Consider the following 19656-nt stretch of genomic DNA (forward strand, 5'->3'; position numbering starts at 1 on the left):
TGACCCAGAGGACTTTTTATCCAAAGTATGAGCCCCAAATATTCTTTGTTTCTGGGTTATATTGGCTAGTGAGCAAGGCAGGTTATATTGGCTAGTTACTAAGGGAACAGGTGGTAAACACTGGAAAAGTACAGAGACAGAACTTGCAGGGTAGGAGTTCCTATCCTTAGCTGAATTCCTTTGTCTGAGATAAGGACAGCTCCTGGACATGACAAGAAACAAGCGTGAAAGCCTCCCTCTTTACACACTAATATCTTCAGACAGGCTTGAGTAAGCCTGGACATGATTTACAGCACTGCAGACATTCTGATTTTCTTCCTTTGTGAAAGCTTGTAATTATATATACCTTTACAAATGCATCAATTTATAGTAATGCATACAAATACACAGAGTAATATGCATGAATGCATAAAGTGATACACATAAATTCATAAAGTTATACAATAATACTGAGGTTAAAACTTGTAAACTACCTCATGGCCATCTTTAATTATTCCCTCCACTCTGCTCTGATGCTTACAGAGCAGTAGTCTGTTATATACTAAATTACATAAAAGTGGCACTTTACCAGTAGGTGACATCATTTATGGGATATATGATTGGATACATGTATGTTACATCATTGGTTCCATAATAGGTGTTGAATTATGCTTATATAAGCTATGCGGTATCATGCTGCCCCAGAACCTTAGACCTGGAAGCACTTGAGGTAGCCATCTTAGCATGCTGTTTATAATGAGCAATTTCTCAGACCCCACAAATAGTAACACTTTTTACATTTTGAATAAGAGCAAGTAAAACAAATGAGTAAATATCACTTCCATCTGTGGAATTCAGAATGAAGTGCTTTGCATATATTGTTGATGAAAAACATATTAGTCCCCTTTCTGATAGTAATTTGATAATCTGTCTTAAAATATAAATTCACAATTTTGAATACAATAATATAATTCTCAGATCTCTATTCCATAAGTTATTTTTATTTTATTTTTGATGGCAGTATTTTTATCTTATAAGAGCTTTTACAAATTTCAATTAATATTAGATTGCAGGAAAATTTCAAAGAAAATGCAGATACACCATCCCAGTTGATTTAGCTAGGGTTCCCTAAAGAAATGAAATCAGCAGGAAGTATCTGCAAATATAAAATTTATAAAAATGTCTCATGTAACCATGGGGATGTAGAGTCCAAGGTCTGTAGGGCAGGCCACAAGCTGGCAGCTCCAATGGAAGTCCTCAGTGAACTCTCAGGAGAGGCTGGCTGGTTGAAGCAGGAAGAGTGATTGTCTCTTCTGAATCCATTTTTATTCCAGTTATATACAAACAAACACACTCACGATCTGAAATTTCCCATTTTTCCATTTTCAATGATTCAATAAAAGTGCATTAATTACATTGACAATATTTTTCCACCATCAACACCATCCATTACCAAAACTTTTCCATCACCTCAAAGATAAACTCCATACTAATTACACATTATCTCCCCATTTCCCACTCCCCACCCAGCATCTAAGAACCTGTATTTTAGTTTCTGATTTGGTGAATTTGGAAACTAATTATTTCATATAACTAAAATCATACAAGATCTGCTCATTTTTGTCTGGCCTATTTCACACAACATGATGTTTTCAACGTTCATCCATATCGGAGTCTGTATCAACACTTCATTCTTTTGTTTTGTTTCGTTAGGGCAATAAAGCAAAACAATTTATTTTTATTTTTACTCAATGTTTCTAAATGTAAGAAAGTCAAGATTCTTATGTCAATGATCTCGAATGAGACCATGCAAAGTAATTCAAAGCGTGAACAACAATCATTTCCCCCCCTTTGGTGTTATTATTTCATACAATGGTGTGATGATTAACAGAAAACTGAATGGTATGTGCTTGGTTGGAAAATGTCACCTGTTTACAAAACATGCAGGACAATTTCTGTCTCATACATAAAAGTCTTAATTTACAACAATGAATTTGTTTCTGTTTTTTATTTGGGAGGCACATGGGACTGAAAAAATAAGCTATCCAACTTTATCCAACCACCACAAAAACACAAATGATGGTCCCAATACTGCAAATATTGAAAGGTTGAGATAGTAGGCATTACATGTAGTAGGTTCAACTGTTTACCTTGAAAATATTATTTTTTCTGTTAAGATAAATTGAGTTCTTGAAGGCCTTTCCTTTAATTTTGTTGGCCTGAGTTCCAGAAGAGTCCCCATGAATTTAAAGTGTGACAACTGTAAAGGATTTTGTTGCATTATACAAAAAGAAGACTTTGGAATGTTGCTAATTGCATAACCTAAAGATGGTTATTTGCTAAATGGCACTGAAGAGAATCCTGACCCAAATGGCACTACTTAATTCAAATGTTTCTGACCAAAGAAAATTATACAATATTTATAGGCTAACTTTTTAAGAGATGGTTGATATTAATAGTGTACATATTTCACATATCAAGTATGTAGTTTGAGTTTATAAAATAAGATCATTCATTATTACCTGTAAAAATATCATATACAAGAGAAATCCCCCCAAATACTTGTGACAGCATTTCAAATGGAAGCAGACTTATACATGAAAACAATCCAGTTTTTCTGCTGTGTTAACTATATAATTTAAATAAATTAAAGAGATTACTGAAATAACTAAGCCCATTGAATATTGATAGAAAGTGTCAACTGTGAAATTTTAAATGTTTTTCTTTTAAAAACCATCCAGACAACATAGTCTCTGTACAAAGAAAAATTTGAAATTCTGGATGATCGTATTTCATCACACTATATAATTCAGAATGAAATTGTATCATTGGTTATGTTATTTTCTATTTTACTCATTCCTTTGACAGCATTAATTTGTGAACTATAGTTTGTATTTAATTCAGCTTCATTTTATGGCACAAGATCTCATTTTTAAAATGTGGCACCAATTTTCCTTAAGTGTAACAGCACTCTATTTCTAGCAGCAATGATATGTTTTAAAGGTTAACAATTTGTGGAACAAAATGCTCTAACTCTAATTTATACTTACCAGTAAAACTTTTAAAAAAGACTTAAGTTTATATAGAGAATGATCTTTCACTCTCCTACATCCTCCATCTTAAAGGTTTTTCTTCTCATCTCCTTTCTGACCTGGCGGGGGGAAGTGTAGGAGTCTCAAGAAAGGTACCTCTGTGTTTTAGGTGAGATCCTTGGTTTTAACTGACTATAAAGGCAAATATGAGGAGACAAAATAATTTTTAGTTCAGGGTATATTACAGCACCCCTAAATTACTTGTATGGTATGTAGTACCTATAGACAATCTGTAAAAGAAGAGGCATTCTAAGGTGCCCTAACAATGTAAGTCTGTAACAGCTGAACAAGAAAGCCATTTTAGTCAACTGTGATGCAGTCAACACTGCCTGGACATTTAAGGTTCGATTCCAATCCTGTGGCCATTGGCAAACAGATAAATTTAACTGAAGAGGTGTCACTACATTAAAAAATGAAATGTGTTTTAAAAGCAATTTGTCTTGAGAGAAATCTGGTTCCTAAGGTGTGCTGGTTTGAAAGGATGTATGTCCCTAGAAAAACCATGTTTTAATTCTAATCCCATTTTGTAAAGGTGGCTGCTTTTTCTAATCCCTATTCAGCATTGTATGTTTGAAGCTGTAATTAGATCATCTCCCTGGAGATGTGATTTAATCAAGAGTGGTTGTTATGCTGGATTAGGTAGATGTGTATCTCCACCCATTTGGGTGGGTCTTGATTAGTATCTGAAGTTCTATAAAAGAGGAAACATTTTGGAGAATGAGATTCAGAGCAGAACAACATAGCCATGTGAAGCAGAGTCCACCAGCCAGCAACCTTTGGAGATGAAGGAAAATGCCTCCCAGGGAGCTACATGGAACAGGAAGTTGGCAGATGATGTCATGTTCACCATTTGCCCTTCCAGATGAGAGAGGAACCCTGACCATGTTCACCATATGCCTTTCCATATGAGAGAGAAACTCTGACTGTGTTCGCCATGTGCCTTCTCACTTGAGAGAGAAATCCTGAACTTCATCAGCCTTCTTGAACCAAGGTATCTTTCCCTGAATGCCTTAGATTGGACATTTCTATTGACTTGTTTTAATTGGGATATTTTCTTGGCCTTGGAACTGTAAACTAGCAACTGATTAAATTCCCCTTTTTAAAAACCATTCCATTTCTAGTATATTACATTCTAGCAGCTAGAAAACTAGAACATAAGGTATTCTGTATTAGAGAGATGGATAAAGGGAGTTGGCTGCTGAGCATGCTAAATCAAATTCCATGAATACAGTTTTCATAAGTTGTTTTTACTACATTCATTTTGCTAACAATACCTCCCTGAAAATCACAAACTCTGTAGTTATACTTTGTGTTAAACTACTATTGAGTTATAGGGTGTGCTGGTTTGAAATGATGTATGTACCCTAGAAAAGCCATGTTTTAATCCCAATCCCATTTTGTAAAGGCAGCCATTTCTTCTAATCCCTATTCAGTATTGTATGTTTGAAACTGTAATTAGATCATCTCTCTAGAGATGTGATTTAATCAAGAGTAGTTGTTAAGCTGGATGAGGTGGAGGCATGTCTCCACTCATTTGGGTGAGTCTTGATTAGTTTACTAGAACACTATAAAAGAGGCAACATCGTGGAGAAAGCAGGAGATTCAGAGAGAGCAGAATTACATAACCACGAGAAGCACAGAGTCCATCAGCCAGCAACCTTTGGAAATGAAGAAGGAAAATGCCTCCCGGGGAGCTTCATGAAAGCAAGCCAGGAGAGAAAGATAGCAGGTGATGCCATGTTCACCACATGCCTTTCCAGATGAGAGAGAAACTGTGACCCTCTACACCATGTGCCTTCTCACTTGAGAGAGAGGCCTTGAACTTCATTGGCCTTCTTGAACCAAGGTATCTTTCCCTGGATGCCTTTGATTGAACATTTCTATAGACTTGTTCTAATTGGGACATTTTCTTGGCCTTAGAACTGTAAACTAACAATTTATTAAATTTCTCTTTTAAAAAGCCATTCCATTCTTGGTATATTGCATTCTGGCAGCTAGCAAACTAGAACATAGGGGAAATAGCTGTATCAGGTATAGCTGTTGGCATAACACAGTTATAAAAATTAAGACAAACGAGTGGACAGATTCCTATAAAAAGCAAATTAAATCCTTTGTCAAAATGGTTATTGTACAACATAGAAATAACTCAAGTCTGGAATTTATCAATTAAAATTGTGATCCTATGAAGCAAATTTTGGAATGATGTACAATTTCTTCAATACCAAGAAATAAAATTGTCATTCCGATGTTTGTTTGCCAAGGAAAATAAAGAAGCCTCTGTCTTCATGAGCTAGCATATGTGGTAGAGGTCTCACAGATTCTTTTTATCTTATACTGGATGGCAACCCGGAGGTCTGTGCAGTTACAAATAAGGCATTATTATCTGGAAGGGAAGGGACTTTAATTTATACTCACCAGTAAAACTTTTACAAAAGGCTTAAGTTTACATATAGAATGATCTTTCACTCCATCGGTTGGGGAACAATTCAGCTTAGTTTTTACTAATACTCTGCATGTACAGGTTTATGACACTCGAGAACTTTGATTGCATCAGCTACTTTGAACCACTCTCTCTTCCTTCCTATATTAACAGAATCTTCCCAATCTTCTAATATTTCAGTGACTGCAAGAACATAGAGATATGTTCTGTGCTTTTGGTCTTGGTTCTCAAATATGGCCAGGAGTCCACCTAATTTTCCTTTGACTACAGCTTCTTCATAAACCTGCCTTAGGGCAGCACCCCTGGGCTCCTCCTCCAGCTCCATCCCTCCACTGCGATAATCCACTGGTCTGGATACCAACTGCTGCTCACCAGCAGCATCACATCTTCCTGCTTGCTCCAGCGGCACAGGCCTGGTGCCTGAGGCATATCTGGCCTGTCATCTATTGGAATTTCTAAATCCCAAATTGCTGGGGAAAGGCTGGGATATAAGCAGGATGGACAATGGTGGGGACATCATCCAAGTGCCCCTGCCCCTCTTCATGAGGCAGTGCTTGGCCTGTCATATATTTCTGCCTTCCTCACTGGAGTAGAGTGTGTTTCTTTCCAAGATGTTTCTGACCAAGCTGCATTGGTTTTATAGCAGTGTGTTCAGCTGACTATTTCAGAGCCCTTCTTCTGCAGGTTAAGGCTGTTATTCTTCATAGAAGAGAAGGGAGGTGGTTCTGGGCATACGTTCCATGATGGACTCTGCCTACTCCCACTATTTTTTGGATCTCACCAGTGACCATCAGATATTGGTTTTGTTTGGTTTCCCCATGCAGATTAATTGTTTTATTGTGTGGTAGAACTTTGGAGGTAGTTATGGGTGAATTTCTACAATAGTTGCTGTTTCTCTCATTAAGCACCACTGGGAGATAATTGTTTTCTTTTGTTCTATATAGTTTTTTTGTTGGATTCTCCCTGATTCTGGAAGAAAGCCCTGCAAGATAGTAGGAATATGGCCTCTGTGAGATTCACTCCAGCAACTTTATCACACTGAGAGTAGAAATTTATTAATGATAATTGGTTGAAACTTCTTACTAATTTATTTGTGATCTGGTGATACTGTACCAAATAGGCTTGAGTTTTGGTCCTATTTCTTTTTAGAGCACCTCACCATCTCTATATTTTCTTCACTCTGTGATTTCAATTCTGTGATGTGTTGAATACATTTAGGTACTGTGCAGTTTTTACAGATCTCTTTTAATTATTGTTCATGGAAGAATAGCAAGAATTTTCTCACCAACTACATGTTCAAGATGAGTTGCAGATTTCATTGTAATACCTATAAATTGGAAACCACTAAAATACCAATCAATGGGTTAAAGGATAAACAAACTTAGGCATATGACTATATTGAAACAGTACTTAGTATTTGAAATCAACAAATGTGGGATACACAATAACATAATAGTGAGTAATGAATAACTATGCTGAGTGCAAGAATCTAAACAAATAAAAGTATTTGAAAGGTGTCCTATCCTAGGTAGAGCAGGATATTAGCATGTATCCTGAATAGTCACTGTTTCTGAGGCTGAGTCCAGAGTGATTGTGATCAAGAATTAGACTTTCTAGGTGGGCCACGATGGCTCAGCAGGCAAGGATGCTTGCTTGCCATGCCAGAGGACCCGGGTTCGATTCCCGGTGCCTGCCCATGTAAAAAAAAAAAAAGAATTAGACTTTCTTTCTTTTGTTCAATCCACTCAAGGAACTGAGGTTCAATCTTGAGTGCAGTTTTCTTAGAATAGACCTTTTTGGCACATGGGGCTGTGATTCCAAGCCAGGAGAGCAAGCATAGAAAACCTCAATCTGTTCACCTGTATTCATTAAATACTTGATTTCTAGAGTTAGGGGTGTCTCTCAGCATGAGATTTCATTCTCCCACTCCTTGTTTTAGAGTTTGGATCCAAGATCTTGGCTAGGTTCATTTAAACAGACTTGGAAACAGTTTAAACCTAAAAATTTTCTCAGAAATGGCAGGTGTTGTGGTGAAGGGTATTGGAAGATTTCTGCATTTAATGAAGACAACTTCAGAAGTGAGAACTGGGGAATAAGGCAACTGAGGGTCTCTTGGGTTAGAGAAAAAAGTCATACGAAGCACTGATCTCATTATTAATCATCAGAAGTGCCCAATTTGATTTCATTTGATCACAGATGTCTTTAGTAGATTTCAGGGTATATTTGTAACAAAGAGATCAATTGGCTGACAATTAATTATATTCAACAGTGAAATGTGGCCAATGGAAGACTTGAATAAAGGACAACAGTACAGCTCTCATGCCAGTGTGACTGTGATGATGAACCAAATCTTCATCTCCCTGAGGAAAAATATCAGAAACATAACAGTGGTGCAGAGACACTTCACTGAATTTTTCCAGCAGGTCACTAAATAAGAAAAGAGGCAAAAAGCTAGCAGTGGGGGGAAGACTGGCAGTATCTGGATTTGCTATAATACATTATCCAGACTATCTGTTTTCCATTGATAAATATAAGTATACTCATATACTGGAAAAATGCATGAAACAAATTGCTTACAGGATATGTTATATGTCATATTTAAGAGCTGAATATTTCAAAGTAGTTGTTATAATCGTTTCCACAAATCTTAAGGAAAACTTGATTTAAAAAGCAAGAAAGGGAGAATTTCAAGAAGACAGCAGAATACAATAGATCAAGTTCACCTCTGCTTCAAGGAACCACTAGAAAAGTAACAGGAAAACAACCAGAACAGCGATTCCAGAGTATACGTGACCTGGGAGGGTCTTCTACACCACATAGGGAGACCCTGGTTAAAAAAGCTGAAGAATTGATATGCAGAGAACCAGAGGCCATCCAGCTAGTGCAAACAGCTAATGTACCCCTTTCCAAACAGAGGCCTGGAGCCCTCAGGAGTGAACGGATAGGGAGATGGGGACTAGGAAGTAAGTCAAGCTGCATTCCTTGAAAGTGCAACCCTCACATGCGACACCCCACCCCAGATCCATGACTCCCCCCACACCCCACGCACCTGAACCCCATCATCTGTCCCCCACCACACTCCAAGCAACCCCCTTGCACACCATCACCCCCACTTGCCCATCCAGTGCATGCATGCAAGGCTGTCCCGGCCCCACTGACCTTTCCTGTGCAAGCACGCAGTCTCGCCCCACCCCTCCAGAGACTCCTGTACCACACCCAACTCCTTCACCCCACTTCCTCCTCCCTGCCCCCACAGGAGCTCACCTTCATACCCAGGGCACACCCGCACAAAGCCCATACAGTCACCCAACCCTGCCCCACCACCCAGGAGCTCTGCACACGTGCATATCAGCATTTGGGCACGTCCCCTCCCTGATTCGGGAATAAGCATGCACTCACACATGCCACAGCACCTCAGTTCAGGGTAAACACTGACCTGTTCTTCTCACCCACACCCGCCAATGCAGGCATAATCCGCCCCTTTGTCCCTGGACTTTGTGCACGTGCACGCCAAGGCCCTGGCCCCATACACTCACCCTGCTATCACACCCATTCCCCTTGCACACCAGGGCCCTACACTCCAGACCCATGCACATGCACAGCCACATTTTCCACACCAGGCACCCATGTATCCATGCACTGATCTCTTGATTCCTGAATCCCACCTCCCCTGCCACACACATGGTCATACCCTTTCTCCTGGCACAACTGCCCTTCTCCCAAACCTGGCAGGTACTCTCGTGCACATCTGTGCCACATAGCCACGCCTTGCACATGTGTGCAACCCAGCCACACCACAACATCACACCTGCACACCTGTGCCAGGGCCCCGCCCAACACTGACACACATCCTGCAACCTCTGAGACCTGTGCCCCACCCCTATACACTTGCTCATCTGCATCCACATCACTTGGACCTCTCCCCTTGCTCAAGACCCACACCCTGCCTCCATGTGTCCCAAATTGTGTCCTGTACCCTACACCCTGATACCCATGGCCCACATGCTCCACGCACCCACCCACATCCTGCCCATGTACCAGCCTCAGCAGATCTGCTCAGCACCCCCACCCTCCTCTCACCATACTGCACACTGCTCTTGCACTCCAAGACCTGTTCGAGCTGCACCTTGACCCCACAGCTCCTGCACCATACCTCCACAACCCTGCTACCTACATCCCAAGCTCACAAGCACCAATATAGCATCCTTTGCCTGTGCATATGCCTGCACCATGCATATACATGTGCTGCAACCTGTCACCACACTGTTGTGCCCCTCCCCATGCCCCACATCCTGTTCCACACTCATTCCACAAATACAAAGCTTTAGACTAATGAAGGAAGTCAACTTCCAAAGTAACTCTATCAAGATATTTTCATGCCATGAAGACAAAAGATCACTAACCATATGAAGATGTGGATAGATATAGCCCAGCCTAATGACCAAATTAAAACAGCAGAGGAGACACAGACTTTGGAACAACTAATCAAAGATGCTAAAATAACTCTACTAAATAAAATAACAGGGATGTTTTGGTTGTGTGTACCTTCCTGCAAGATCATTAATAACTTGTTTTCTTCTCCCAAACAAAAGAAACTGGGATGGCTAATGACATAAAGTAGATTAAGAAGACACTACAAAAGCATAGAGAGGAATTTGAAAGAATAAATTTAAAAATAGCAGATACCACAGAGATTATGGATGCTGTAGACCAAATAAAATTAGTAGAGACACACAACAGCAGATTTGAAAAGGCAGAAATAAGAATAGGTGAACTAGAGGACAGAACAACTGATTTTGAACACTCAAAACACCAAACGGCAAAAAAGATGGAAAATTTTGAATTGGATCTCAGGGAGGGAAATAATGGACAAAACAAAACACGCAAATATGAGAATCATCGGTGTCCGAGAAGGAGGAGAGAGGAGTAAAGGGTTAGGAAGATTAGTGGAGGATATAATGTGGGAAAACTCCCCAACCTTTATATGACATAAATATGCAAATCAGAGAAGCCCAAATGAACTCCAAATAGAATAAATTCAAATAGGCCCACTCCAAGACACATACTATTCAGTCTGTCAAATGTTGAAGAGAAGCAGAAAATCCTGAAAGGGGCAAGAGAAAAACAATCTATTAGGTACAAGAGAAACCACATAAGACTGAGTCAGGCTATTAAACTAGCACTATGAAAATGAGAAGGCAGTGGTATGATATATTTAAGATCCTGAAAGAGAAAGACGTATAGTCAAGAATTCTGCACCCAGGCAAATTGTCCTTCAAAACTGACGGAGAGATTAAAATTTTCACAAACAAAGGCTGAGAGAATTTGTCAACAAGAGACTGACTCTACACAAAATACTAAAGTGAGTTCTGTCAGCTGAAAAAAAAAGAGACAGGGAAAGGGAGGTCTGGAGGATGGCACAGAATTGAAGCATACCAGTAAGGGTAACGTGCCTAATGTCTGAAAGGATTATGTTTCCTAGAAAAGCCATGTTTTAATCCTGATCCATCTTGTGGAGGAAGCCATTTCTTTTAATCCCTATTCAGCACTATAGGCTGGAAACCTGATTAGATTATCTCCAGGGAGCTGTCGTTCTAGACATTCCAGATGAGTCTTGATTAGTTTACTGGAATCCTTTAAAAGAGGAAACATTTTGGAAAAAGCTTCAGTGCCATGAGAGCTGAGAGCCCACGCAGCAAGACAGCTTTGGAGATGTAGAAGGAACACATCCCCAGGGGAAAGTCATGAAACAAGAAGCCTAGAGAGAATGCTAGCAGATATTGCTGTCAGACACAGATGAGACAGAGGTCACATGTTCACTGCAGAGATATAGCAAAGTTTTCTCTGTGGGAAAAGGTACCTGATGTCCTGAAAAGGCTAAAGTGTTGCAAGCTGCTTGAGTCTGGGGCAGAAGGAGGCCTTGGGAAACGTGTAACTTTTTGACCCATCCAGTCACAAGGAAGCAGATGATTCACCTCGTGCTTCCTCCTCCCCTGTTCTTTAATTACATTTTTGACTTTCTTTACCTCACCCTATAAAATAAACCATGCTGAACCTTTAGGGGTCTTTGAGTCTCCATCTAAGCTCAGATTCCCACCTGGTCCAAGCTTTAACTGTATCTCTGTCTGTTGTGTTTCTTTCTCAGTTTCCCATCACCTCACTTCAGCCCTGACACTGAGCTGCACTGTTACAGGAGGTTGCACCCGAACAGGGACCTGAATATGGAGGACTCTACCCTGAGATGAGGGAATGCTCCTGTGGTGTCACATGATTTGGAACTAAGGTAAGGGGGAGCACATAAAAGTATAGCCAGGTGTAATAATCATGGGACATTCTGGTTCAAAGGAACAAGAATTATATGTGAGTATTTAAAGACTATGCTTAAGGCTAGGGGAGGAGATGTTAGGGAAAGCCAGCTTAATACCTTTTTAGAATTTGTTCAAGAAACTTGCCCTTGGTTTCCCAAGGAAGGAACAGTCAATCTGGAGACTGGGTCAAGGTGGGAAAATGGCTAAGAGACCACTACACAGCAGAGGGTCCAGAAAAAATACCCATTTATACCTTTTCTATGTTGTCCTTAATTCAGGAAGGTATTGATTCTGACACACATAGTGGCCAGCTCCTGAAAACTGGGACAGCAGAGTCAAGTTGTGAGAAAAATTTAAAGGAAGTTATACAGGGATATGACAGTCTTAAATTATCCTCAAAGAGCTCTACTTCCATAAAACCTACCACCACCACCCCAACCACCACCCCTAGTTCTGAGAAACCAACCCTGCATAAATCATCAGATGGGGGTAATGAAATAAAATTACAGGAAGGAGCAAGAACAGAAATATATAATTCTGACCCTGAAGAGAAGGAAGAGAACTATCTAAATTCAGTTTTACAAGACATTCATTTGAGTACTGCTGCTGGTGAGGCTCCTAGTAGTAGGAAAGTGACCTCTGAGTCTAAAACCCCTTCCTATGCATCACTTTCTTCCCTATAAAAGGATTCTTGGGGCTCAAGCTGTGGGTGAAGATACCATTGAGTTTTGGGTTTCTCCTGTCGTGGAGAGACTAGACCTTAACAATCCCACTAATTCTTTGCTTTATCATGAGCTAGTCCTTTTTAAAACTTTGAGAAACTTGTATGGTGTCACTTCCCCTTTTGTGCTTGGTCTGTTGGAAACCCTCAGAACTTCTCCCATGGCTCCACATGACTGGCTGACCATAGCTAAAACCTATCTTAATTCTGGGGATTATTTGCTGTGGAAAACTAGTTTTCATAAGCTTTGTGTGGAGCAAGCTGCGCATAATCAATGGCATCAAGTTCCCATAAGGGCAGGAATGCTTACGGGAACAGGTCCATTTCAACATGTACAATAGCTTTGTTTCACCTTGCAGGCTTATCAACAGATTGCTGTAGCTGCCAGGAGGGCTTGATGTGAATTACCCAATAAGGGAGAAAAGATTTTAGACATCACTGCAGTCAGGCAGGGTCCCGATGAGCCATTTTAGGACTTTGTAGCTTGATTGTTTACTGCGGTTGGGCACATAGTGGGGGATGTTGAAACAGGAAAATTAAGGGTAAAGCAATTGGTCTTTGAAAATGCTAATAAGTCCTGTAAGGAGGCTTTAAAACCCTATAGAAAAAAGGCCAATACTCAAGAAATGATTCACATTTGTGCAGACATCGGGCCAGCCTATATTCAGGGATTAGCCATGGCTGCTGCCCTCAGAGAAGTGTTTCAAAGCTGAAAAAAGAAGGGTGGAAACTGTTTCAAATGTGGTAAAGCAGGACACTTTGCAAAACACTATAAAACTGTCAGCAAAAACCTGTCAAAAATGTCGCAGTGACCTCAAGACCCTAGAGTGCCAGGCACATGTCCCTGATGCCATTGTGGTAAACACTGGGCCAATGAGTGTCAGTCTCAAATTGATATCAATGGTGAGACTTTAGGACACCATCAGGGAAACTATCTTGGAGGCCAGCCCTGGCCCTGCCAAGTAAAAGGGATTACTGCTCTCAGTCTAACCACACCCCAAATCAGCAATTCATTCAGAACCTCTTCCTAGCAACCCCAAGGAGTGCAGGATTGGACCTCAGTCCCACCTCCAGATATATACTAACTCCAGAAATGGGACTGCAAGCCATCCCTACAGGAGTATATGGGCCTCTCCCCAGAGGGACAGTGGGTCTAATACTAGGGAGAAGTAGCATGTCTCTTAAAGGGTTTCAAATTTTACCCGGGGTTATAGATGAAGATTATACAGGGGAAATAAAGGTTATAGCCCTCACAACTCATACTATTGTTCAAATTTTGCCAGAAAACAAAATAGCACAACTTCTTATTTTCTCTAACATCAAGGTTGGAAAAGTGTTAATGTCTGAGCTTTGAGGAAATAAAGGGTTTGGGTCATCCAATGTGGCTTACTGTTCAGAAGGGTAAGCAAGAGTTGGACTTACAAATCAATGGAAAATCATTTAAGGGTATTATTGATACCAGAGCTGAGGTATCTCTCATCACCTCTCAACTCTGGCCAAATGTCTGGCTTTGCCAAAATTCAAGCTCAGAGCTTCAGGGTATTGGGGGTGCTACAGCCTCTGCAAAGTGCTCAAGCCCTTCAATGGGAAGATAAAGAAGGAAACATAGGCTATTTCACCCCCTATATTCTTTCAAATATCCCTGTTAATTTGTGGGGAAGAGATATTCTGGAGCACATGGAAACAATTTTAGTTAGTCCTAGCAATTTTGTCACTCATTAAGTGTTTCACAAAATTTTACACCTAATAAATGACTAGGGAAACACCAGCAAGGGTGATCAGGCATCAAGGTAGAAATGGCTTAGGTTACCAGTCTCAGGATTTATAATGAGGGTGTTGGTCAAACCTCCCACCCAGTTGTGTGCATCTCCAATTACTTGGCTATCAGATGACCCTGTCTGGGTGGACCAATGACCCCTAACAGGAGAAGAATTGTTTGCAGCCAATTAGTCAAACAGCAGCCGAATGCTATGCATATTGAGCCTACTAATAGTCCATGGAATACACCTATTTTTGTTATATAGTGTATAACAAAAATATAAAAAACTTTTATAAAAAAACAAATCAGGAAAACGGCATCTATAATCAGACTTTAGAGCCATTCATAAAACTGTGGAACTTATGTGTCCTTTGCAACCAGGTTTGCCGTCTTCGACAGCTATCTCTTTAACTCATCATTTATTTGTCATGGATTTGAAGGACTGTTTTTTCACTATTCCTTTACATCTTAGTGATTGTAAAAGATTAGCATTTAGTCCTCCCTCCCTAAATAAGGCTTCTGTAGAAAAGTATTGCTGGAAAATTTTACCTCAAAGCATGGCAAATAGCCTGACACTCTGTCAAGAGTTCATGGCCAAAGCTGTACAACCTTTCCATCAACATCTTCCTGATGCATATATCATTCATTATATGGATGACATCTTAACCAGCCATGCTGATAAATGCAAATTAATTGACGTTTCAAGTGAGCTAAAAATTTCTCTCACCATTCACAGACTTCAAATAATGCCCAAGAAAATCCAGAAAGTCTCTCCTTTTTCATATCTAAGACATATTAAAGAAAACAGAAAATTCCATCCCCAAAAACTGGAAATTAGAATAGACTGTTTAACAACCTTAAATGATTTCCAAAAATTATTAAGTGACATTAATTGGCTCATACAGAGCCTACAATTAGCCACAGGAGACCTTGCCCCTTTGTTTAAAACCTTACAAGGCGATCCTTCACCTACCTCTCCCTGACAGCTGTCGGGGGAAGGATGCCAAGCTCTTCACAAGGTTGAAACCACTATGCAGGAAGCACAACTTACTCATTTTAATCCTGACCAAAACCTCCATCTTATCATACTAGCCACAGCCTATACACTGATTGGTGTGCTGTAGCAGGAAAATGGAATCTTGGAATGGATACACTTGCCACATTCTCCCTTCAAGGTGCTTACTCCATGTATCATGACCTAGTGCTCAGATAATTAGCAAGGATAGGACATGGTTATTACAACTTGTAGGCCTTGAACCTCAGGATATCATAGTTCCCTTTACCATTAAACAACAAAATTGGCTATGGCAATTTTCTAGTTCTTGGCAGTTAGCATTAGCCAACTTTACTGGTCAACTCAATACCCATTACCCAGGTAAAAAAATTTTGCACTTTGCCATGCAAATGGCATTTGTTTTCCCTCAAGTCATTTGTGGTAGTTAGATTCAGTTGTCAACTTGGCCAGGTGAAAGCACCTAGTTCTGTTGCTGTGGACATGAGCCAATGGTAGGTGAATCTCATCTGTTGCTAATTACATCTGCAGTTGGCTAGGAGGCGTGTCTGCTGCAATGAGTGACATTTAACTTAATTGGCTTGTGCTTAAATGAGAGAACGCAATGTAGCACAGTCTAGCAGCTCAGCATTCCTCATCTCAGTACTTGCAGCTCAGCCCAGGCCTTTGGAGAAGTCACCCCGGGGAAAGTTGTTGGAACCCAGGGGCCTGGAGAGAAGACCAGCAGAGAACATCCTGTGCCTTCCACGTAAGAAAAGAGCCTCAGTGGAAAGTTAGCTGCCTTTCCTCTGAAGAACCAACAAAATAAATCCCCTTTTATTAAAAGCCAATCCGTCCCTGGTGTGTTGCATTCCAGCAGCTAGCAAACCAGAACAGAGTTGGTACCAGAGAGTGGGGTGCTGCTGCGGTTTGCAAATGCCAGATCTGTTGGAACTGTGTTTTGGATGGCTAAGGGGAAGACTATGGAGGAACTGTGAAGAGATTGATGGAGAAGTCCTGGAGGGCTTGAAGAGACTGTTGGTGTAAATGGAACCACCGCCAATCTTGACAAAGGAGGACACAAAAGGGAGGGATTGGAGTTTGCAGAGTGAGAACCGTGGAAGTTCGGGTCTGAAGCCAAGAAACCTCGGCCAGGAGAGTGGACCCACCTGTATGTGTGGAGAGGGTGAGTTTACCCTGAAGGGCGAGGATGAGTCTTCCCTCTCATTGCAGTGGAATAGTTGTGCAGCCTCAGGCCTTGGAAAAGGCGTAGCACGCTCCTTGGGGGACTGGGAGAGCCTGGCTGCCACCATGTGGAGGGGTTGAGCGTGTGCCCCAGAAATGGCAGAGAGCCCAGGGGTGGCCCTGATGCCTGGAGAGAGTGGAGCCCAGAGGTGGTCTCCTCGATGTTCCCCGAGGTTGATTTGGAAAGAGGCCGGCCACTGCATAGGCCCTTGGAAGGTGTGGGACTGCTGCTTTCTACAGCCGAAGGATAAATGACTTTCAGACTTGGAAATCCAATGGTGTTTGCCTGCAGATCTTCCTTCCAATTTCTCCCTATGGAAATGACAATCTATATCCTGTGAATATCCTCCTTTGCATTTTGGCACTAGACAACTTATTTTGAGATTCACAGGTCCACAGCCAGAAGAGAATATTTTGCACCTGTTTAAGGTGATGTGCGTAGTTGCCAAGTTGACAAGGGGTGGACATGTGGTAGTTAGATTCAGTTGTCAACTTGGCCAGGTGAAAGCACCTAGTTCTGTTGCTGTGGACATGAGCCAATGGTAGGTGAATCTCATCTGTTGCTAATTACATCTGCAGTTGGCTAGGAGGCGTGTCTGCTGCAATGAGTGACATTTAACTTAATTGGCTTGTGCTTAAATGAGAGAACGCAATGTAGCACAGTCTAGCAGCTCAGCATTCCTCATCTCAGCACTTGCAGCTCAGCCCAGGCCTTTGGAGAAGTCACCCCGGGGAAAGTTGTTGGAACCCAGGGGCCTGGAGAGAAGACCAGCAGAGAACATCCTGTGCCTTCCACGTAAGAAAAGAGCCTCAGTGGAAAGTTAGCTGCCTTTCCTCTGAAGAACCAACAAAATAAATCCCCTTTTATTAAAAGCCAATCCGTCTCTGGTGTGTTACATTCCAGCAGCTAGCAAACCAGAACATCATTGTTCATACTTTGCCCAAGGTCTGTACCTTGTTTACTGATGGTTCAGGTGCAGGAAGGATAGGATATTATTCCTCCACCATGTCAAAGGTAATTCAAACGTCATTTCAGTCAGCACAATGAGCAGAAATTCAAGCCATTATTTTAACTCTTACTAACTTTGCCAATGAAAACCTAAATATTTACAGTGACAGCAATTATATTGCTGGTATGATGAAAATTATAGTAACTGCTGTCATTGGACACAGCAGTAATGAAGAATTATTTCATCTATTCTTTAAACTTCAGTCACTAATTAGGGCCCATAAGCATCATTGCTTTATCGGTCACATATGTGCCCATTCTAACTTTTCTAACTTACCCACTCCTTTAGCTTTTGGCAATGTGATGGCTTATCACTTGGTAGCAGTTGTCACATTTTCTACTCCCTACTTAGAGGCTGTTGTAGATCATAGCCTCCATCATCAAAATGTCAAGGCACTAAGAAAACAGTTTAAACTTACTAGCGAACAAGCCAGACAAATTGTTAAGCAATGTGGTCAGTGCAGCATTCATCACCCAGTTCTTAATATAGGTGTCAATCCAAGAGGCTTAACTGCTAATCACCTGTGGCAGATGGATGTTACATCCTGGCTTTTGGACATCTGCATTGGGTCCATGTTTCTATTGATACTTTCTTGGGTTTCATTTTTGCCTCGGCACAAACTGGAGAAAGTGCCAAGCATAAAATCATCATTGCCTCACTGCTTTTGCTGCCATAGGGAAACCTAAAAAAATTAAAATCAATAATGAGCCTGGTTATGTATCAGCAAAATTTTGAGCATTTGCTCATCAATTACATATTGAACTTAAAAAGGTATTCCCTATAACCCCCAAGGTCAGGCAATCATTGAACAAGCATATTCAACACTCAAAACACAAATTTTAAAACTTAAAAGGGGGAATAGACTATGCTCCTACACCATATAATCTACTGAATCATTCCTTATTTACTTAAAATTTTTGAACTGTGATGAGGAGGGTACTACTGCCATAGAAAGGCATTTTCAGAACTGATCTTCTGGTCCTAAAGGACATGCCTTGTGGAAGGATTCAGTTACTGGACAATGGAAGGGCCCTGATCCTATTCTAATTTGGGGTAGAGGTCATGCTTGTGTTTTTCCAGAGAATTCATCTAAGCTGGTGAGGGTCCCCAATAGATTTGTGAGGCAACATGAACCCAGAGGAGCATCTCATCCTATTATTCAAGAAATTGAGGATCATCCCCAAAATAATCATGACTAACAAGGTGGGACCCCTGAAACCAACCATCTCCATTCCAGCAGAACAGAGCTTTGCCAAGACTCGACACCCGATGACTAAAACAAAGAGGGGCACAGCATAGCCTACTTGGGGTCAGTTGAAGAAATTAACATCAGATTCTCAGGAAGTCACGTGTAGAGAAAGCGTGGGGAAAAAAGTTGGATGTCTCCTTCTCGCCATGATGGCCCTGGTAACTACTCAGGTAAGTATGGTAAGTGGCCACCCAGAGCAAAACCAAACTTATTAGACTTATTTTCCTAATGCTCTCATAGCACACATAGTTACCTGGGAAGGAGAATCAGTACCAATATTTACTAATGATACCTGCCTTGTTGGGGGATATACTGATGATCATATTACTCCTGAGTATAAGATATTCAGGTTTTAGTTTCCAAATACCTATCTGTATTTCCATAAATACAAATAAAGCTAATTGTTTTGAATCACAACCTCAATTTTAAACTATAATTTTATCCAATGTGTCTTCTTGGATAGATGAAATGTTAAAATTTCAAGGATTTAATGACATTGGCCTTGAGCCCCTTAATTCCAGCCAACCTAGGCCATCTTTTCTGGTATGCCATCCTCATAAGCTCAGTTGGGTTCCAGGGATCTATCCACCTTGGAGACAGTGTATATATCCATGACCCATGAGATATGGGATAACAAGTAACAGAAGTATTTTTGATTGGTCCCATAATATCAGTGACACCAGTAACAAAGAGGAAATGGACGATTTATTACAACCATCCTCACAAGTGAAGGACATTATCAAAAGGAAATTTGGAAGCTTGTTATGGCCACATCTTTCATTAACCGAACTAGCCATAGTCTTGCAGACTTAGGAGATGTGGGGGCTGAAAGTACTGGACTCGAGCATGTGTTCAACACCCT

At 40.8% G+C, this 19656-nt stretch overlaps 1 pseudogene; it reads right to left on the reverse strand.

Annotated features, from left to right (window-relative positions):
- Nucleotides 1-5395: 5395 nt before the first annotated feature.
- Nucleotides 5396-6063, reverse strand: LOC143646085 (diphosphoinositol polyphosphate phosphohydrolase 2-like; annotated as a pseudogene).
- Between the last annotated feature and the right edge of the window lie 13593 nt (nucleotides 6064-19656).

The sequence above is a fragment of the Tamandua tetradactyla genome, chromosome 9, assembly GCF_023851605.1.
Source record: "Tamandua tetradactyla isolate mTamTet1 chromosome 9, mTamTet1.pri, whole genome shotgun sequence".
NCBI lineage: Eukaryota > Metazoa > Chordata > Mammalia > Pilosa > Myrmecophagidae > Tamandua > Tamandua tetradactyla.